The 23411-nt window shown below is 35.9% G+C and overlaps 1 protein-coding gene across 8 annotated transcripts in view; it reads right to left on the bottom strand.

Annotated features, from left to right (window-relative positions):
- The window catches only part of SNTG1 (syntrophin gamma 1), a 1086140-nt gene that overhangs the window by 33720 nt on the left and 1029009 nt on the right, over positions 1 to 23411 (bottom strand). The window lies entirely within an intron of this gene.

Here is a 23411-nt window from a genome sequence, read left to right as displayed (position 1 = left end):
TTTGAGACTGCTATATTTTCCTGACAAAGCTCAAATTTACAATTTAGGGCTTTCTCAGAATGCAATTGAGATTTTTTAAAGTAAATTAACCATAAGATTACAGTATTTTTATGCTACAGGAATCGAATGATTATTGCTGTTGACATTTCCCTATCATCATGTAAATTCCTTAAAAGTGATGTCCCTAGCTACAATTGGTCTGTGAAGTGTCAAGTGCCATATGACTGGGCTAAAGGTGATGGAAGGTAAGTTGTTAGGTTTTCTAATGACAAAGCTAAAGCAGAGAAAATTTAAGTGACTTTAAGAGAAAGTTTAAACTGAATGAGGATTACTGTTCCCTGTTCAGTCTACTAGTTATTGAATCCTCCTACTTCAGAAGGACAAATACATTGTGCTTCAGAATGCCCATGTATTTAAGAGTTCAAATAATAAAAGCAACATACCTACAGAATCAATGATGTGTTAGAAACCAGGGATGAAGTATAGGTGTAGAAGGAAAACCACAGGTATACTAAATAAGGACACCACTTAGTATATCACTCCTCATTCATTGTCTGACTGTGGATCAGCCATGGATATAGAGAATAACAAGGGGCAAGGGTGACACCATACCCTTCAGTCATAGCCACTTCAGCTTACATTGGAGAGTAGCCCTGATTGAACTTAGCTAGATATGAAAATATGTAGGCAAGGGTTCTAAACAACACCATGAACTCTTATCAGCTATGGCCTCTAAAGAGGTCCAGCTTTGAATGGAGCATAAGTTAATGACTACTTTTATTTCATTTTCTGTCACTTTTCTTTACTAACTCATGTGACTTATCCCTAAAATGTCCAAAGAAAGTAGAGCAGGTGTATGCCAGATATACCCCTAGTTCAAATAGAATTTCTCTTTTTAACAATTTGCTTTAAGATGTGATTTATGGTAAGAAGCCATATTCTTGAAAATAATTAAATGCATTTTATTTCATTTCTACAAGTCCCCTTTCTCTCTGTCTCCTGTCTCTCTGTCTCTCCATCTATCTCTCTCTGTCTCTTCTCTGTCTCTGTCTCTCTCTCTGTGTGTTCCTATCTTTGTCTCTGCCTCTCACTCAGTCTCTCTGTCTGTCTGTCTCTCTCATAATGTGTTGTAGCATATCACATATGCAATCTATATACCATAAGGCTTTCCATCCTCCTCCTGGGGTTACTCATTTTCTTTGAGACTGGTGGTATTCCATGTCTCATAACTATTCAATGACTTTGTATAATGTTAGTGCTTAAAAGAAGGCAATTCATTTAAAGGAGAGGTTTAACAATATTAAGGACACTGAAGTTTTTCAAGGTCAAAAAATCTATTTCATACCTCATGATCTATTCTAATTCTAACTCATTATCCATTTTCAATATCTGTCCAAGATACACACATCTATACGTATACACAAACATATTAATGGATGAGCTCTTTAGGTTGTCTAGGCAACTAAAAAGTTATATGAGCAACAAAGATGGGTTTCCCAGCTGGTAACATGTTGAAAGTAAGGGATAGTTCCTTTGGTATCCTTTCAGTTTTGAAAGGTAGATAGGTAGCACAGTGTATAGAATGATAGACTTGGAATCAGGAAAACAAATCTAGCCCCAGACACTTACTAGCGGTGTGACCTTTGGCAAGTCATTGAACCTTAGTCTGTCTCAGTTTCCTCATCTGTAAGATGGGTTTAATATTACCTGCTAGGGTTATTATAAAGAAAAAAACATTCTCAAACCTTAAAGTAATTTGTAAACCTTAAAGCAATATATAACTGCTGGTTGTTGTTATTGTTAAAATATAGGGGGGTTGGGGAACAGCTAGATGGCAGTAGATAGAGCACTGGCCCTGGATTCAGGTGGACTTGAGTTCAAATCTGGCCTATGACACTTAACATTTACTAGCTGTGTGACCCTGGGCAAGTCAATTAACCCCAATTGCCTCACCAAATAAAATAAAATAAAAATATAGGAAGCCTTCCCCTTTTTTTCAGTCCATTAGGTGGAGAGACAGTGTTCTATTGTGGAAAGAACACTACACTTAAAGTCAGGAAAATATGGATTCAAACTCTCTTTCAAACCCTCATACAGCTATATGAACCTGGGTAAGTCACCTAACACACTTTGGCTTTAGCTTTCCCATGTGTAATATAAATGGGTAAAAGGGAAGTGGAGAATTGAACTTGATGACATTTAAAGTCCTTTTCAGTTCTATATATTTAACCCTATCATTTAGGGTGACATAGACAAAAGTCAAACAGGATGAATTGCAATTATCATTTTGAAGAGAAATCTACATTTTTTTAGATCACAGTTCCATTTGAGTCATTCAAAAATATTCAACAAAATAACAAGAGTATTATTCCTCCTAAGGTTCTTTGAGACTTTAAATTCAAAAAATTTCTCAAAGACCCTAACAACTTTCAATTACATTCTGTAATCACAAGGTACCAAAATCACTTTGATAGCTAACTGCAGAGCCAATTCGCTCCAGGACAAGCAGATCTCTACCTGTGCATTCTCTCTCTCTCTCTCTCTCTCTCTCTCTCTCTCTCTCTCTTTCTCTCTCTCTCTCTCTCTCTCTCTCTCTCTCTCTCTCTCTCTCTCTCTCTCTCTCTCTCTGTAATTGAGAGGCATTTTTCACATTCAGTTACATTTTAGAGTGAGTGTAGACAGGAAGGGGGAACAAAAAATTACTTCATACCCAGGAAAAACAACAAAATTTCCCAAATTCAATATGAGGGAGAAACACTGCATCTGTTTTTAAAAAAGGAAATATATTGTGTCTGAGCCATAATAATTTGTCCTTATTGGTACTGTTTTATACTCTACCTAGATGCTTTTGGTCTTTGAATGAGGGCATGCTGCTTGGCCTGACTCTCAAAGGCACATTATATAACATATGGTCCATTAAGTACTCATTTAATAGTTATGAAAAATGTAATAGCTAGTCTTAGGTAAAGTATGAATTGCTACCAACTGTGTTTCTGAAGGTGAACAAAGCAATAATTTGATGGTTGACCAGTCTAGAGTTCTAAGGAAAGTATGAAAAAAAATTTTCCCTCTCTTTCCTTCCATCCCCAATAGCAAGGAGAATAAACTTCCATGACATTTCAGAGAAAGTTTATCATCTGTTGGTGGCCATGAGATTATTAAAAACATTAAAACTTCTGAACTTGCAATTTTGCTATTGTTCAGTCATATAAGTCATGTCTAACTCTTTGTGACCCCATTTCAGATTCTCTTGGCAAAGATACCAGAGTGCCATTTCCTTCTCCAGCCCCTTTTATACATGAGGAAACTGAGGCAAACAGGGTTAAGTGAATTGTCCAGGGTTACAAAGCTAGGAAGTGTCTGAGGTCATATTTAAACTCAAGTTTTCCAGATTCCAGGAGGCAACATCACATGAGAAAAGAAGTATAATACAGTGACTAGCTTACTATAATACTAAGTAAATCATTGTTAATTGATTAATTGCTTCTTGATAGATAAACTCCTGGACTCACAGTCAGTTCAACCTGAATTCAAGTTTATCCTTTGACATAGTATACTTGATTTTAGAATCAATATGGAGCTGCTGGACTTTATTGAGTAGGAGAGAGAGACCTGCTAGACCTATACTTTATGAAAAGGACTTTGTTAAGTGTGTGTAGAGGAGAGAAAGGAGAAAGGAGAGGCACCAATGGGCTATCGCAATACATTACAATGTAAAAGATTATGAGGGCCTGAAATGAGGCTAAATACTAGGGAAGTATTTAGAAGGGGTTCATTGCAAAAGATGTTGTAGAGATAGAAATGACAAAATTAGGCAACTGATTAGATATATAAAGTAAGGGAGAATAAGGAGTAGAGAACGACTGTGAAACTGGGTGAATGAGAGGATGGTGCTGCCTTTTACAGAAATAGGGAAGAGAAGTCATTTTGAAGGGAAAGATAAGCCATGGGTTAATCACCCTTTCTGTACAAAGAAGCTATTCTGGTGAGAAGATAAGAAGTATGACCACTCGTCAGGAGTGTTTAGTAGGGGATCTTTTTTATGCATGAGTTGTACCAGATGTTTATTGAACTCTCTTCCATTCTCATATTCTGTGATCATCTGATGCTTGAATCATAGAAGTTGATTATTGCCTCATTTATAGATTTATACTAAATCATTCCTATAAAGAATTCAAAGAACCTGACATACCATCATCATATATCACTATTTCCTGATTAAAATAAATTTCCCCTACCTCTCTTTTTTAGGAGGCATGTTCTTTAATCCATAAAAGTTCACAGTGCCTTATGACTGTTTCTCAGCCCTCAAACTTGAATGAAGCCTAAAGGAGGTCTTCAGTAAAACACAGAATCTTGGAAAACAAATGTCTTAATGTATTCATCTTCCTACCTATAAGTACATCAGGTTATCTGATTGACAATCCTTCAACAAGAATTATTGATACTCATGGGCAAAGGCATATTGTTTCTAGAGGATACCCAAACCATGAATAATTTAATTAGCTATTGTGAATACCGAGTACTGAAATATCTATTTGCCTGGTTTTAAAAATTGTCCAAATTATATAATTTTGTCAACATGTAGATTTAATCCAAATTGAACATTTCTAAATAAAGATCAGGTCAAAATTGTAAACTAGTTGGAATAGTTATGTTTTATTGATGCTTTAAAAATATTTTACTTCATTTTAATTCAACAAACATTACTTCAGTATCTACTGTGTGTCAACAAAGGCAGTATGACTTAATGAATACAGAAGTGGTTTTCGAGTAGGGATACCTGGGTTTATGTCCTAACTGACTGTCTCTTGCTCATATTGTCTGTGAGACCTAGGGAAAGTTACTTCTCAGTTCTTTAGGCCTTTTAAGACTATAGGTGTACACAGGTGTTCAGGAAACACTAGTACCTCTGATATGAGGGCTACTGGGACCCTTTGAGGGTTGCTTTCCACCTGTGGTGTTCAACTGGTCACCCAACTTTGACCTTTGGATACAAGAAGCTATAGTATACCCAGCAGGCACCCTGGGAAACCATTTCAGCACACAGACTAAACTAGATTGAGGGTAACTATAGGATTATAAATTAAAGAACAGTTGCTGATCTTTTTTGATAGAGAAACTTTTCTTAATTTGGAGTTCCTAAAAACAATAAAAACAACAGGGCCAGAATGTCACACACACTTCCAAAATGTACCAAGGAATGTGTTAGTTGTCATGGATATGAAGACGTGACTAAAATAGCTTATATTTCACTTCTGATTACTCTACTATGTATGTATATATGTACTATGTGTGCATGTACATGTGTATACATATGTATGTGTACATGCATCCAAACATAGTCACATGTGTGCATACATATTTATGTATATACATAAGACATATATACTATTGCTACATCATCATTTCATAGGCACATAAATGTGAGACTGTATGTATCTTTACTATGCCATGTAGTATTCTAAACATGCCTGTACTTGAGATATTATATTTTGTGGAGAAAAATGTGGTTTTAACTGTGTAAATGCTATTGTGTTTTTACATTAGTAACATAGATAAATATAGGTATATACACATGTATATATACAGAAACACACATTTACATGCACACGCACACACACCCACGCATACACTGGTCTTTTTATATACAAATACTCCATTATCATATTGAAGACATTTTCTCATTAATTCAATGGCAAGATGGTACATTATAAAGTTCACTGGCTTGAAAGCCAAGGGATCTGGGTTCTACTTCTGATAATTCCTAGCCACATAATCTTGAGTAAATAATTTCAATTTCCTGAGTATAAGTTTTGTTGGTGGTAAAATAATGGGGTTGGACTAGAATAGTTTGCCCTGAAGGTTCCTTCTAGATCCGGATCTAAGAACATATGATCGTACAAACACTTTGCACAAGGTTCCCCTCATGGAAATACAAATTAAAACAAATCTTATACTTATCAGATTGTCTAACATGAAAGAAAAATAAAATGTTAAATGCTGGAGGGGATGTAGAAAACATAGGTATGCTAATTCACTCTTGGTGGAACTGTGAACTGGGTCCATCCAAATCTGGAGAACAATTTGGAACTATGCTTAAATGGCTAAAAAAAACTAAAACAAAACAAAACACAACTCAAAACTTCATAAAATCAGTAATTCCACTGCTTGGTCAGTGACTCAAAGAGATAAAAGGAAAAGGACCTATATGTACAAAAATATTTATAGCTTTTCTTTTTGTGGTGACAAAGAATAGGAAATTGAAGGGATGTCCATTAGTTTTAGAAAGGCTGAACAAGATCTATAACTGCTGGAATACTATTGTGCTATAAGAAATGATAAGGAAAATGGCTTCAGAAAAACTTGGGAAGATTTATATGAATTTAAGCAAAGGAAAATGAACAGGAACAGGAGAATATTGTACACATTAATAGTGATATTGCAACAATGATCAAAATGAAAAACCCAGCTACTCTGATCAAGACAATGATCATAATGACTTCAAAGGACTTGATGGAGGTGGCCAGAATGGTTAACAGAGAAACTAAAATCCAAATTCTTATCAACAGTAACCAGAGGGTTTGAGTCCTTACCAACCAACACTATCAACAAAAGTTTAAGGAAACAGTATCCAGGGATTAATAATCCTGGATGACAGGAAACAGAAGTTGTACCTAGAAACCAGATCTTAAAGTAAAGAGATATCCTAAACAGAAAGACCCTTGGGGTATGACAAGTCTAAATATGTTTTAGGAACATTTGCAGAAGGACCGAATGTGTCCTTAAATTCAACATATGACATTTAAACCCCCAAAACTCACCCCTAGGGAAAAGGTACCTACCTGGGGGGATATTTTAGGAACCCAAAAATTCCAAAATAGGATATGAATCTCCCACAAGGAGGAGATTAAGATAATGAGTAAATAACCTACATTTTTCACTATTAATATAATCACTTCCATCTCTCAAACCAAGACACCTTTCTCCTTTGGTGTTCTCCCTGTGGCCAAGCAGTCTTCTAATAAAACTTAGAAATGGAGTCACCGAGTCTTGTAATTCTTTGGGATACCTCACAATCAGTTTGATCAATTAAACCCATCCCTACATCAGACTCATGTTGAAAAATGCTTCCCACCTCCAGAGAGAAAACTGATGAACTCTGAATGCAAATAGGAACAATTTTTTGGCCATTTTACTTCCTTTTTTTTTTTTTTTTGGTGAGGCAGTTGAGGTTAAGTGACTTGCCCAGGGTCACACAGCTAGTAAGCATCAACTGTCTGAGGTCAGATTTGAACTCAGTTCCTCCTAACTCCAGGGCCAGGGCTTTATCCACTGCACCACCTAGCTGCCCCATTTTACTTGCTTTTTTTTCCCAACATGGCTAATATGGAAATATGTTTTGCATAATTTCACATGTAGAAAGGATATCATATTGCTTATATTCTCAATTGGGGGAAAGAGCTTGAGTAAAGAGAGAATTCAAAACTTCAAATTAAAAAAAGAAAAAGAATGTTAAAAATAAACATAGGGGCAGCTAGGTGGCACAGTGGATAGAGCACTGACCCTGGATTCAGGAGTATCTGAGTTCAAATCCGGCCTCAGACACTTGACACTTACTTACTAGCTGTGTGACCCTGGGCAAGTCACTTAACCCCAACTGCCTCACTTAAAAAAAAATAAAATAAAAAATAAACATAATTGAAAACAAAGCAAAGTTCCCTCACCACACTTTCTTCTTATGAAATATTTTGCCATTGTAAGAATTATTCTTTTATTCCGGTTTATATGAGGTAAAGCAAGAAAATGGTTATTACCGTGATATTAGAAAGATGCCAATTGTAAAGAAAGACAAATGTACCTAGATATGTCATTTATATGTACATATGAATAATGGGAATGCTGCACTATTAAATTCTCCTATAAACTGGTTTTATAGCCCTAAAATTCCCTTGATATGTCAGGATGCTGCTCTATATTTTAGTACACTAAAGCATTAGAGTAGATTTCCCCTATATGTGTGCAAGATAAACTCCCTACCCAATGGAATAATCCCATAATAAAATGGACTTCCTTGGGAGACAATGGTATTTTCTTTCATTGGCAGTCATACAAAGGTTAGATGATTATTTGTTCCATACGCTGTACAAGCAATTCTTTCTTCAGGTATAAATTACTCTGGATGTCCACTGAGTTCCTTTCTACCACTGAAATTCTGTCATTCTGTTTTCTTCTTTAAATCATTGAGCACATCAGAAAATAATTTAACATATTATTTGGACACTTAAATCACAGTGCTTTTTTTGTTTTTTTTAACAGCTAATGTTCCAGTCAAAGAAATAAGCCATTTTCATTCGAAATGGTCAAAGAGAAAGCAAAACATCTCTTCCAAAAAACATTTTTAAAAGAGCTATTTATTTAGCTGCTATTTAACTGCTAGGGGTGTGGGGGGGAGGGGTGGTAGAAAGACAGTCAGACAGGGACAGCTAGGTGGCGCAGTGGATAAAGCACCTTCCTTGGATTCAGGAGGACCAGCCTCAGACACTTAACACTTACTAGCTGTGTGACCCTGGGCAAGTCACTTAACCCTCATTGTCCCCCCCCCAAAAAAAAAAGATTAAAAGAAAAAAAGACAAAGAGAGAGGGAGATCTTTGTCTATTTACATTAGAAAAACTCTTAAGGATTGATTGGTCACTTTTAATCCCATAAGAGAAAAATGTATACCCTGAATAAATTTTGGGAATTATAATCTAATACCATGTATATAAGCGAATGTATACATTTTGTAAAAGTTAGGAGCAAACTGATGTGCTACTTCTCAATATAATAATTTTTTTCTCAACATTTAAAGTAGTACAAAAACTGAAATTGGCTTTTCTGTTGGGTAGTGATCTCTCTATCGTTGGAAGTGCTCATGAATAATCTTTATGAGCAGCTGTTAAGGATATTTTAAATTTACATACATGTTAAAATCAATTTGATAATTTCTGAGGCCTCTTCTATCTCTTAGATTCTAGGACACCCTATTTTTTTGAAATCATATCTATTTATGGACAATATACATATTGAGCAATTACTAATACTCTTTCAAATTTCCCCACAGTTCTACCCTGCTACCTAAACAAAACGAAACAACAATGCAAAACCATACCCTAGGCCGGTCAAATTATCTATTACATCTGAATAAGGGAAAAAAAGGCATCATATAAAAATTATACAACCAACAGTGATCTAGCTTACTAATGGCATTAAACAAATAGAGCCCCTGAAGTTCTTAAAGAACTTTTACTTCAAATTTATAGCTCCATCTTGTGTTCTTCAGCCTGCTTTTTCTTAAGCATCATTAAGATAAAACATGCCAGATCACCTAGAAATAATTAGGTCTCAGAGGAGTCAGAACATTGGCCCTTCATTCTTTACCGAATCACTTTAAACCTGTGTAGAACAGAAGCGATATGGCAGAGTGGATAGAGAGCCAGCCTTGTTGCCTCCTGGTTTCAAGGTCTTCTTCTAACTCATACTTGTGGTATGTTCCAGGGCAAATCACTTAACTTCTCAATACTCTGTATAAGCAATTCACATTTGAACTCAGGAAAATGAGTCTTCCTCACTCCAGGTGCAACACTCTATCTACTGTATTATCTAGCTGCAACACAATTCCAGACCCTATTTTTATGCATTAGACTCTCAACCAAGTCACTTCTGCTTTGCTCTATATTCATTTTCTTATACATGTTGAGTAATTGCTTATTTCTCTCATGATATCATTATAACATTGAATACATATGATATATATGAATATCATATCATTCATGATATGTTGTTCCTGAAATATAATCCTATGAAGCAAAGATCAATAAAGTGACTGTCCTAAATTGTCCTTATATATATATATATGTATATATGTGTATGTATATATGTATGTATATATATATGTATATATATATATATATATATATATACACACACACACACACACACAATTTTTGGTTCCTGGTAGAAAGCAGTTAATGCATTTTAAAAGTGATTGTCAAAGTCTCAACTCAGTCTACTTGATCTATTACTATTTCCTCCCAACTTGTCTCATAATTTAGAATGTAGGCTTCTTGAAGGCAGGGAATATTTTTTATATTTTCCTTGTATTCCAGAATGTAGACAACATCTAATACATGTTTACTAAATCATTAAGATTGATTTTTAAAAATATTGTCTTTTATAAATCAAACCAACTTTCTGTTATAAATGTAAATTTTTTTAAAGTTAATTCTTATCAGGAGATCACTTTAGAAGTACCATAGGCTGAAGAACTAGTCTACATGAAAATTTCTTGGTTAAAACATTATTATTCAATATTCCTTCTATATTTAATTGTCTGAATGAGAAAAAATATAAAAGCAATTAGTTCAACCCCTCATCCCCATAGCCTCAACACCACCACCATCACAAAGGTCTTTCTGTATGTGGTATTTATGTGTGATGTATTCCTTTAGGTAGATGCTAAATATGCATGGAATAAATATATTGCACATTTCTAGAGGACAAAAATTCTCCTCCTTGGAATTTGAAGGGGGCGTTTGTACCCCAACAAACATCTATTGAGTGTGTTGCGATGTACATGGGTTTTAGATACTTTGGTTCAGATATGTTTTCAGAACTCTATTCTACAATATTTCCTCTTAAAAACTAACAAGCACAGGTCTTGAATCTTGCCCTATGTGTAAATGAATTAGCAGATGAATATAACAAGTAGTATCTAACATTTATATTATAATGCCCCTCATTGTAGAAATATTCATGAATTCTAAGTTGGGCAAGGTCAATTGAAAGGCAGGTTTATTAATAAGGGAGAATCCTGGGCAGCTAGGTGGCACAGTGGATAAAGCACAGGCCCTGGATTCAGGAGGACCTGAGTTCAAATCAAGCCTCAGACACTTGACACTTAATAGTTGTGTGACCCTGGGCAAGTCACTTAACCCTCATTGTTCTGCAATAAATAAATAAAGATAAGGGAGAATCCTCTGAAGGAGGATAATTTAGGGACTGCTTGTTAGAGGTGGCTAGAACTCAGTGTGCTGTGGTTGGAAGCGAACTGCAATTGGAATCAAAGGAGCTAGGTTCAAATTCAAGTTTTGCCACTTTTTCCCTGTGTGACCCTGGCCAATTCCTTCACCTCTCTAGATTTTAAATGTCTCATCTGTAAGATGTGAAAGTTTGATGAAATGGTCTCTAAAGTTCAATCCAGATCCAAGTCTAAGGTGCTATGATCTGTCGAAAATTAAATATAGTTTTTTGTACCTATCCTCCTACAAAATAAACAAAACCAGAAACTCGCACAGACAGATTAGAGAAGGTCATTCCTGCCTCTCCTATAAGAAGTAAGCATCTCACTGAAAACTGAATGAGAGAATTGGTAGGAAAACTAAGCACCGCTTATTTCATCCCAATAACAAACAAGCATGACATGCGGAGAACCTTTCAAAGAAAAAGTTCTCAAAGGTTTCCCTCCTGTGTCAGAATTTAAATCTTTTTTTTTTTTCTTTTCACTGGTTGCAGGGTAACATCCCAAATACTATACATGTAAATCAGTTAAACAATTCAGTTTAACAATTCAACCTAAAGCAGATGCTATGATTAGATTATGTGGAAATAGGAAGGGTTTTATCTGTGACAAGGAAGCCTGGATAGTGGATTAGGAGAACAATGAGATCTATTTACTCTCTTGGGGAAAGAAGATAGTGAATGAGAATTTCAAAGGGACATTTAAATTTGTTTATTCTCTTGGGGAAAGGGAATAGGGACTGTTAGGCTTCAGTGTGGGGCATTTTGCTCCTATTAATCCAGGGTCGCTAGAATCCCTTTGGATAATACAGTAGCTCCATCAAATCCAGGTGATTTAAATACTCATTAACCATCTCACTTGTATCTAGATTATTAAATTTGGCATAACAGATCCTATATAAAAACACTCCGATTGAAATAAAGTAGAAAGTAAAACCTCCCCTATGAGGTAATTCAGACCCTTCCAATAAACTTCACTTAATTGAAATGAAATGTAATCTTTTCAGGTGAAAATACATCTTTCAGTAAAATATCCTTCTTAAAATATCATGGATGTAAACAGCTGATGGACAGTTTTAATTCTATTCATGCACAATACTCCTGGATGACAAGGAAGACATTTATCACTAATTAAAATTCATTGAGGGGGCAAAAAGCCTATCTTTAAAGCTTTAAAAAGAAATATTTATAACAAAGTGTGTTTTTAAACAGAGTAAGGAGGCAGCCTTCATCAAAAATTTCATATGTAGTGTCTTATTGTTAGTACTGACCTGCATCAGCTGTATATCTTACATCCTTTGAATTATTTTTCATTCATGCCAAATTTTTCCTGAAAGATAATCCTTTGAAGAAAAGATCGCCAAAGTGATTGTCCTAAAAATTGCATGTAATTTTTATTTCCTGGTTGGGGGTCGATGGAGGCGGGGATAATGCATTTTTTAAATGATCAACAAAAGTCTCTATTAGATTTTTTTTTTGGACTTAATATTTGTGATTCAATACTATACAACAAAGAGTTATAAGAAAGTCTTTCCAGACACTTCACTGCCAACTGCTAATATTCTTCCGGTTCAACTACCTGCTATTTAGCTTCTCTATATTTTTTCCTCTTTATATTTATTCTGTATATAATGGCACACCTCTTTATGCAGTTACATGTCTCTCCTATTAGAAAGTAAGCTTCTTTTGAGAAGCAATAGCTTCATTTATTGTCATTGAGTTCCCAGTTGTTAGCACAGTTCCTGGCACACAGGAAGCAATTAATAAATGCTTGTCGATTGGTTTATTAATTGGAGAAAGGATTCTATGTTCAGATTTTCAGTGCAAATTAAACCTAATGTGATACTGTTTATAGCAATTCAGTTCATACTAAGAAAAACATTTAAGTGAGCAATATTATTGAATATTTTAATAATATTTTTCATTGGTTAAAAAAAATACACCCCCCCACAACCCAAAGCAATTCTATCTGACTGAAATATGGAACCAAGATATTGAAGAATATCTCATTATTTTTCTTATGAGAAACACAAGCATTTTAAATTCACTTTCTATGTTGGCTGCATAAAAAGCTCAATGAAGAATAAAATCTATTCTACTTTACTACTAGAGTGTACTTGGAGGTTAGGGAAAAAAAAGTGTTTTAATTTTACAAAGTGTATACAATTTATTTTTTAGAAACAAAATTAAAAGATGTAGCAATGATCACTACTCTTTTTATTAGAAAAATGCAATGACTGTAATGAGTAGAAAAATCAACTTAATTTAGTTTCTAATTACTATATCTCTAGGAATACTCTAAAACATACTTCATAATTTAAATACCTCAAAAAATTTAAAACTCTTTAATCAATTTAATTATGTTTTGTTCCCTACCATTAATACCTTTGTCCCCCACCATTAATATCCTTGACCATTTGACTTTTAGTTCTTTTTACCCCCTCCCCAAACCTACACCTTGGGTTACCCACACTATCTTGCTTCTCTATTCGTACTATTCCCATGTTATTGTAAACTTCTCAAAAACAAAAACAATAAAAACTGGAAACAAGAAGTCCTTAAGTACCTGCTAAATTCAGTACAACACATTAGTCTAGGGTGGGAGGGATAGAAAGGCAAAAACAAAACATTCCTTGCCCTCAGGAATATTACTTTCTATTGCAGGAAAACAGCATGCAAACAGAAAAATAGTAGAAGGTAATAAATGAAAGCAGGGAATGAAAGGGGGATTAGAAAAGATTTCCTAGAGAAAGTGGCCCCTGAATTAAGTGTTAAAAAAAATGACTAGGAAGGATTCTGAAAGAGTTGAGGAAGAGGAGTTGAAATGTTTTCTTGCTTGAGCAAATGTACCAGGCTAGAAATGCAATGTTGATTTCAGGAAAAAACAAATAAACAAAAAATTTAAGCTTTATTTATTAGTTTATTTTTAGCATTCTTTTTTTTTATTTGGAATTCCAAATTCTCTTCTTCCTTCCTGACCCTCCCCCAACAATTAAGAAGGCAAGCAATATGATCACTATTATACATGTGAAGTCATGCAAATATATTTCCATATTACAAAATAAATTAATGAATAAATATATAAATGAATGGATAGACAGAAAGATAGATAGATCGATCGATCGATAGATAGATAGATAGATAGATAGATAGATAGATAGATAGATAGATAGATAGATAGATAGATAGATAGATAGATAAATGAAAGTCAAGAAACAACTGCACTCAGTTCATCAGATCTCTTTCTGGAGATGGATAGTGTTTTTCATCATGGATCCTTTAGAATTGTCTTGGATCATTGTATTAATCAAAGTAGCTAAATCTTTGACTGTTCATCATTAATTATTATATTGAGGTTTCGTGTATAATGTTCTTCAGGAAACAGATATTGAGAACTTTTAAGAAGGAGCTGTGATTGTTCCAGCAGAGATCTGTGATGAAACTTAGTCATTTTAAGGGGGCATTTATTACAGTTTAGTAGCTTTCTGCTTGAAATGGCACTCTTAACCATGTTTTTGTTTGTTTGTTTAAATTAATTCCCTAAACAAAAGAAGGGGCTTTGGGTGGGTTAGACTATATAGCCTGACAAGGCACTCCAGTTCTTTGCAATCATTTCAGTAGTATACTGTTTCAAAGGATACCAGAACCAGGTCTTTTCATGTGATAACCTTAAAGATATTATGCATATAGCATAGTGGAGAGTATGATGGACTTTGGAAACAGAATCATAGATATTTAGAATTGGAAGGGATCTTATGTATAACTTCATACAAATACTTTATTTTAAACTTAAGAAGATGGGGCCAGAGAAGTTATTTTCCTAAGGTTACCAAGTTTGTTAAAGGTAGAGCTCAAATTAGAAACAAGACTTCCCGAATCACAGTTCAGTTTTCTTTTCACACCAGTGTATTGTCTCCCCAATTTAACATTCTTATAAAAGGCTCCTTTATGGGTAGGTAACTCATGAGGATTGCTTGTGAAAAAGTTTGACTTTAGTTTCTTTTTCAGTTAATTCCTTAATATTCAGAACTACAAAATTTACTGAGAACTGATTCCCCACCCAGTCCCCCTTTCCCAGACAAATGAATTGCCTGGGGCTCACCTATCTTTATTATTTCCTGACTATTGATGGACTTATGGAACTCCCCCCAAGCAACTCACCCCCTCCCAATGTTTCCCCACCTTATTCCCTGGACTTTATGTAATTATGTAAAAAGAGTCCACCTACATTAAGCAGTTTCTATTTAGAGTTAGTAGCTCCTATACTTAACTTAGGAGCAGTTCTATCTATTATTTCTTTTGTTAAAAGTTCATTTACATTAAGTAGTTGTAGGTCACTCTGGAGCAATCTTTACTTTACCTTTTTGTTCTGTTACCCCATAAAAACCCTGTCCTCTGTTCCCATCACTCATCTTCCTTAGTTCAAATCTGGACTCAGACCCTGGAGGCAAGTCACTTAACCCTGTTTGGTGTCTCAGTTTTCTCATCTGTAAAATGAGCTGGAGAAAGAAATGGCAAACCACTCTTGTATCTTTGTACAAATGGGGTCACAAAGAGTCAGACATAACTGAATAAGGATAACAACAAATATTATCTCTTAAATATAATAGCTGTGAGATGAGTGAAATGCCTGAGAGACAAGAGTTTCTGGGTAATTAATAATCAATTTATAAATTAGGCTAGCAAATAATCAATCAATAGATGGTCAGTGGTTTCTTGCCAGTTAACCAAAGATGAACCTTGGAGAGAATCCAATTTTTAAATGCCAACAAATGTTCAAATTATTGAACAATTGTGCTCATTTCATATGCCAGCAAGGTGATGCTTAAAATTCTGCAAGCTAGGTTTCAGAAATATATAATCTGAGAGAGCTGGTTTTTGAAGAGACAAATGAACTAGTGACCAAATTCCCAACATTCATGGATTATGGAGAAAGCAAGGGAGTTACAGGAAAAACAAAGCAAAACAAACAAACAACAATCACAACAACAAGAACAAAAACAACCACACCTATTTTCTCTTCATTGACTACATTAAAGCCTTTGACTGTATCACAACAAAATGTGTCTGGTTCTCAAAGAGATGGGGGTGCCAGATCATTTCACTTGTCTCCTGAGGAACCTGTATGTGGGCCAAGAAGCAATAGTTGGAACTAAACATGGAACAACTGATTGGTTCAAGATTGGAAAAGAAGTATGACAAAACTGTATTTAACTTACATGCAGAATACATCATACAAAATGCCAGGCTGGATAAATCAAAAGCTGGAATTAAGGTTACTGGGAGAAATGTCAAGAAAGATATGCAACTGATAGGATTCTGATGACAGAAAGTGAAGCATTAAGAAGCCTCCTGAGGGGAGTGAAAGAGGAAAGCTTAAAAGCTGGCTTGAAGCTTAATATCCCAAAAACCAAAAACCAAAAAAAACCCTAACATTTGACAACAGGTTCCATCACTTCCTGACAAAGAGAAAGAGAAGAAATGAAAGCAGTGTGAGCTTTTATATTCTTGTTTTCAAAGATCACTGCAGACAGTGACTGCAGCCATGAAATTAAAAGATATTTGCTCATTGGAAGGAAAGCTATGGCAAATATGGACAGCATACCAAAAAGCAGAGACATTATCTTGCTGACAAAGGTCCACATAATAAAAGCTATGGTTTTCCTAGTAGCACTTTATGGCTGTGATAGTTGGACTATACAGAAAGCTGAGTGCTGCAGAACTGACACTTTCAAATTTTGGTTCTGGAGAAGACTTTTGAGAGTACCTAGGACAGCAAGGTGAGTGAACCAGTCAATACTTAAAGAAATTAGTTCAAGCTATTCACTGGAAGCTTAAATACTGAAGCTGAGGCTTAAATACTTTGGTGGCATAATGAAAAGACAAGACCTGATGTTGGGAAAGATTGAAGGCAAAAGGAGAAGGGAATGGCAGAGGATGAGACAGATAGCATCATGGAAACAATGAAGATGAACTTAGACTTTGAGAGATAGTAGGCTAGTAAAGGATCTATCATGTTATGTTCTATTGGTCAGGAAGAGTCAGACAGGACTGAATAACTGAACAGTCTTCCACATAAGGGCAAAGGTATTTTGATTGGATCATGTGATCCTGAGGAGATGGGATTGGTTCTGCTTCAACTCAAGTATTCTGATAAGGAAATGAGGTTAAATGAGCATTCCTGGCAACTACAGAAGAAGATGGGATTAGTGCTAAGGAGATACCATAGAGCACACACAGAGCCCTCTTCTGCAGGACTACCTTCCCCAGAATCAAGAGAGGATAAAATATGAGGTCATTTCAGAATGACTTTACATTAGGAACTGATTTTACCTACTCAGATATTTTGCCAGCCTCTTAACCATTATACTACAATACTTCTCTCTAGATGCTAATAATAGCATAATTAAAGCTTTTCCTTAGAAAAGATCTTTGGAATCTAAATAAATTGATAGAGCATATATTGTAGAGGATTTGATTTACGTATACTTTCCCTCTGACATTGCTGAAAGTAGAAAACAACTCTTTTCTATGTTCATATCAGCAGCATGGATTCAGCAATTCACTTGAAAACCAGAAAGGCATCTTTTCCTTTAAAGGAACATATACTTGAGGAAGAACTTGAGCTCCTAGTCAAACAAGAAATCCCAGAAGCATCTGTACATAACTATTGTTCAATAACAACTGTCATGCTGCAGGTCCTTAGTTTCAATCAACCAATCTATCTATCATAAATAAATATTTAGCTCTTATTATGTGCCAGGCCGTAGGCTAAGTGCCAAGAATACAAAGAAAGGTAAAAAAAACCCCAAAACTAAATGAAACAAAAACAGTACCTCTCCTCAGGGATTTCACACTGTATGAAAAGATAACATGTAAATAACCAGGTTTTTGTTTTTTTAGTCATTTTAGTCCTGTTTCATTTTTTGGCTCAGTACTAGACTGAGTTGCCATTTCCTTTAACTCATTTTACAGGTGAGGAAACTGAAGCAAATCAGTTACTGTCCTGTCCAGGTTAACACAACTAGGAAGTGTCTGAGGCCTGATTTGATCTTGGGTTTTCCTGACTCCAGGCCTGGTCTTCTTACCTGCCCTTAATTAACTATTTAGATAGAGAAGAGATAGTATACAAAGTGGTTTGGAAAGCAATCTGAATCTATACTGTAAAATAACTTGGTTGTTTTGTAAAATTTCTAATAATAATAATATTTATAGAACATTTTAAGGTTTGCAAAGCACATTATACAAATATTATCTAATCTTATCTTTCAACAAACCTGAGAGGTAGGTGATATTATTATCCCCATTTTGTGTTTGAGGAAGCCAAAGCAGATAGAGATTAGGTGACTAGCCCAGGGTCATATAGCTAATAAGTGTCTAAGGACAGAATTGAACTCAGGTCTTCTTTACTTTAGGTCCATGATTCTTTGCACTATAACACCTGGTTAGCAAGACAATCACTTGAGAAAACTACTAGTAGCTTCTTTTGGTTGGACTGTCCAATCAGTAGGACAGCCTTTGGCACATGTGAAACATTTCCTTTATGGGGAGGGGGTGCTTTGTTTGCCTCAGTTACCACATTTGTGAAATGGGGATAATAATAAGACTTACCAACTAGGGTCTTTAGGATAAAATGGGAAAATATTTGTAAAATGTTTTGTGAACCTCAAAGTATTATAATTGCTAGTTATTATTGTTGCTACTATTGTCACTGTTATTGTCATTATTACAACATAGTGGGTAAGTGAGCAATCGCTAGTACATGAAGTAGTTGGGCTGCATATCCATAATAATGTTTATCAATATTAACTGTGTGAATATTACACATGAGCCTTGTGAGAAAATAGAGAGCAAATGATATTTTTATTGAGATGCAAAAGCAATATGGGCACCACAGAGATAGTCAGCCCTATTCCATTCAAGTCCCTTGATGTTTGCTTACTTCAAGAGAGAATGAAAGTTTCCTATCATCAGTTTGCAGGTGGCTGGCAGACATCAGACTCTACAAAATATTCCAATGCAACCTGTTGTTGACTCAGATTCTAGGGAGTTTTGAAATATTTATTGGGACCTTCTTTGCATCTCCATAAATATATTCTGAACAGCAGGAGAAATAGGCAGGAATGAACAAGTATTCTATAACATAGACCTTTTTATTTATTCATTTATTTTGCTGCTAAACTACTGAGAATTAACTATAAGCTAAATAAATGCAGTATTTAAACTATAGTAAATTACACACTAAAAACAAACCACAGCACCCTCTGGTATTACTAGCAGCTTCTACAGGACTCAGTGGAAGGATCTAGCCAAATTCAGTATGGTGTCCTAGAAAGAACACTGATCTTGGAGGAGGCCTGGGTTCAGACAACTGTGTGCTTCTATTTATTAGCTCTGTGGTTCTTGGCCATAGATTAACTGCTCGAGTCTCAGTATCTTTATCTATAAAATTAATGTTTTGGATAGGAAATCTTCAAGTAATATTGTATGAGGGGCAGTGACAGCTAAAAAATTTGTAAGCAATTACTATGTACCAGGTACTATGCTAAGGACTGGGGATACTAGAAAAGGCAAAAATAGCTCCTGCTGTCAAGAATGTCACATTCTATTAAGGGAGAAAATGTGAAAATAATTATGTAAATTATGTGATTTATTTAATTATGAAATATGTAATAATTATGTAAATATACAAATAACGATGTAAATGTAAGCTAAATATAGTATAAATGAAAGGTAATAACAAAAGGAAGAGACTACCAGTAGAAGAGACCAGGAAAGGCCTCTTGCAGGATATAGAATTTAAACCATCCTAAAGGAAGCCAGAAGTAGGGATGGAGGAAGGGAAACATTCCAGGAAGGGTGAAAAGCCAGTGAAAAGGCAGAGATTTGGGAAATGGAGTGTTATGTGTAAGAAATATTAAATAAGCTAGTATAACTGTATCATAGTTTATTTGGAAAAGAGTAAAATATAAGAAGACTAGAAAGGTAGAGAAAGATGACATTGTCAAGGGTTTTAATTAAACAGATAATTTTGTATTTGATCCTGGACATAATTAAGAGCAAATGATATTTATTGGATAGAAGGATGGCATGGGTAGACCAGTGCTTTATGAAAATTATTTTGGCAGTAGAGTGGAGAAGGATTGGAGTGGGGAGAAATGGAAGGAAACCAGCAGATCATACTAGTTCAGTTTTAAATGATGATGGCCTGTTCCAAAGTGGAGCCTGTGTGAGTAGAAGGAAGGGGATATTATTCAAGAGATTTTGTGAAGGTAGAAATTGTCAGACTTGATCTTGATGAGACCTCCTTGGTTTCCTCTAATCCCCTCAAACTCTCCCTTCTACCACCTGCACAGCTCACTGGAGGGGTCTATCCTTTGTGTGAGAATTGCAATGGCACCCCCTGCTGGAGAGATATTGCAGGGAAGCTCTGTCATGAGGAGAAAGTATGTGATAAAGACACCATGTGACTTTAGCCTCCGGAAGTTACCTGGCATCTGGAAGTTACATCTATAGAACCGCCTGTTAGGTGTGTCAACCAGGATTATCAGCCAATTACTTTGAAGCTGTGTGTATGGATGGCTCTGTTTCCTGTTTCACAGGGGGCTTTGGGAAGAAGCCCTTGAGGAGGGGTCTTTTTTGGGTTGGAGACTTCAGCTAGGCAGGAGGGAAGGAGATTAGGGAGAGAGTTGGCAGATCTAATTTTTTATCCGTGTTTCTCTTTACTAACCCCTAATATATTTAATAAATACTTAAGACTCTAAACTTGTGCTAAAGCTTCTAATTTAAGGTGACCGACCACTCATTAGATTTTAATAGATTTTAGACATGATAGCTAGAATTTTAGACCCCTTACATTTGCCATCCATGTTATGGAGAGGACTTACTCTGAATCAGCACATAAAGTTTCATGCTTGCCTTTGGGATGGTAGAGAGACAAGGATAGAGAAGGAAGAGAAAAAGACCAACCACTATCCCATGTCAACAATCCTAAAACCTTTTAGACTAGTAACATATGGCCTATCCTAGCTTCTTGTTTTCTTGAATGTATTATAGATACCTTAAACTCAACATGTTCATAGCTGATCCCATTATCATTTCCTCTAAGTCCTCCTCTCTTCCTAACTTCCCAACTATTTTAGAGGGCACCACATCCTCCTAGTTTGTAATCTAGATATCACCCTCAAGTTTGGAGTCTCTTTCATCCTCCTCATGCAATCTATTGCCAAGTGATTTCAATTCTATTTTCAAAATGCCTCTCATCCAAGTCTGCTTCTCTCCTTTGACACTGCCATCACTCTGGTGCAAGACCTCATCACCTTTTGCCTAGATGATTGCAATGGTATACTACTTCTCTCTATCTCAAGTCTCTCTCTCTCTGCTCTAATCCATCCTCCTTGAAGCTATGAAAGTGATCTTCCTAGGACTCAGATCTGACCATATTGTCCCCCCTATTCAAAAAACCCAGCGATGTGGGCAGCTAGGTGGTGCAATGGATAAAGCACCAGCCCTGGATTCAGAAGGACCTGAGTTCAAATCTGGCCTCAGACACTTGATACTTACTAGCTGGGTGTCCCTGGGCATTGCCCCACAAAAAAACCAAAAGCAAAAGCAAAAAACAAAACAAAACAAAACAAAAAAACACCAGCAGCTCCCTGTTCCATTCAAGATCAAATATAAAATACTTTTTTTGGTTTTTAAAGCTCTTTATAACTTGGTCTCCTCTTACCTTTTCAGGCCTAGTGGCTCCTTATTATATTCAAGATCAGATATAAAATATTCTTTTTGGCTTTTAAAACTCTTTATTACCTGGTCTCCTCTTACTTTCCCAGTCTTAAGAGGCAGCTGGGCAGATGATACAGTGGATAGAGCATGTCCATGGAATCAGGAAAACCCAAGCTTAAATCTGGACTCAGAAATTTACTAGATGTGTGATTAGGGCAGAGTACTTAACCTCAGCTACTTAAGTTTCCTCAACTATAAAATGGAGATAATAATAGCACTTACCTCAGGGGTTTGTTAGGCTCAGATGAGAGAAATATCCAATTTGTTAAGTGTTTTAGCAAAATGCAAGGCATGTAGCAGACACGTAATGATTATGCCCTTTCCTTCCCTTTATTCACCTTCCTCCCTTACATATACCGTACTATCCAGTGAAACTGCCCTCTTTTATTATTCATTGTTCAAGACACTCCAACTCTGCCTCCATTCATTTTCACTTGCTGTCTCCCATGCTTGAATGTTCCCCCCTCTTCATTTCCCCCTCCTGGCTTCCCTGGCTGCCATCAATTCCCAGCTAAGACCCTACCTTCTCCTAGAAGTTTTTCCTAGTTCCAGTTAATGCTAGTGCCTTTTCATTGTGATTAATACCAGTTTATCCTGTATATATCTTGTTTGCATGCTGCCTCCTCCATTAGACTGAAAGTTCCTTTGTCTGTTCCCTTTATAGCCCCTTTTATTCTCATTTTCACTAAACAATCTTATATGATCATTTCCCAGTGATTTATTAATTGCTAAATTGAACAGATTTTTCTCAACACTAATCCTTTTTTATTTTTCTGCAGAATTTGACATTATTGACCACCTCATTCTCCTGGATAGTCTCTTCACTGTGTTCTCCTGGTTCCACTACTGCCTCTTTTATTCTGCCTTTTAGTCCCCTCATCTAAATCATCATTCATGTCACTTCAGTGGCCTGGGGTTTACTGCTGACAGAAAAGCAGGAAGACAAAGATATATCAAGTCCAGGTCCTTCACAAGTAGCTTCCAGTTTTGATCTGAACCCTTTCCCAAGGAAAATGAGCTATCACCCCACTTCTTGGCTTGCTTCAGTTTATCACTATTGTCCATCTGCCATGCTACCCACACCAGAGACTGTGCTGGTGGTTCTATTTCTGGAACTTCCATTTCTGGAACTTTGTCCATTTCTGGAACTTCCTCCATGGAGTCTCAATTGTTTTGATTGGTGACTGCTGCTCCTGGTCCATTGAATCAGGCAAACCCTAGGATTGCTTCACTTTACATCCCATACTCCTCAGCCATCTTCCCAACAGTAACATTGTTGACATGTGCATACATTCAATTTTTTTTTCAGGGCAATGGGGGGGGTTAAGTGACTTGCCCAGGGTCACACAGATAGTGTCAAGTGTCAGTAGCCAGATTGAACTCAGGTCCTCCTGAATCCAGGGCTGGTGTTTTATCCACTGTGCCACCTAGCTGCCCCCTGCCATGTGCATATACTCTAAAACAAACATCCTATTTCAAGTCATAGTTAAAGTCCCTCTTATGCAAGAAGACTTTTTTCTATACTTCTTAATTTTAGTACCTTCCCTTTGAGACTACCCCCAATTTA

Source organism: Dromiciops gliroides, chromosome 1, assembly GCF_019393635.1.
Source record: "Dromiciops gliroides isolate mDroGli1 chromosome 1, mDroGli1.pri, whole genome shotgun sequence".
NCBI lineage: Eukaryota > Metazoa > Chordata > Mammalia > Microbiotheria > Microbiotheriidae > Dromiciops > Dromiciops gliroides.
This window is presented reverse-complemented; position numbering and strand designations above follow the sequence as displayed.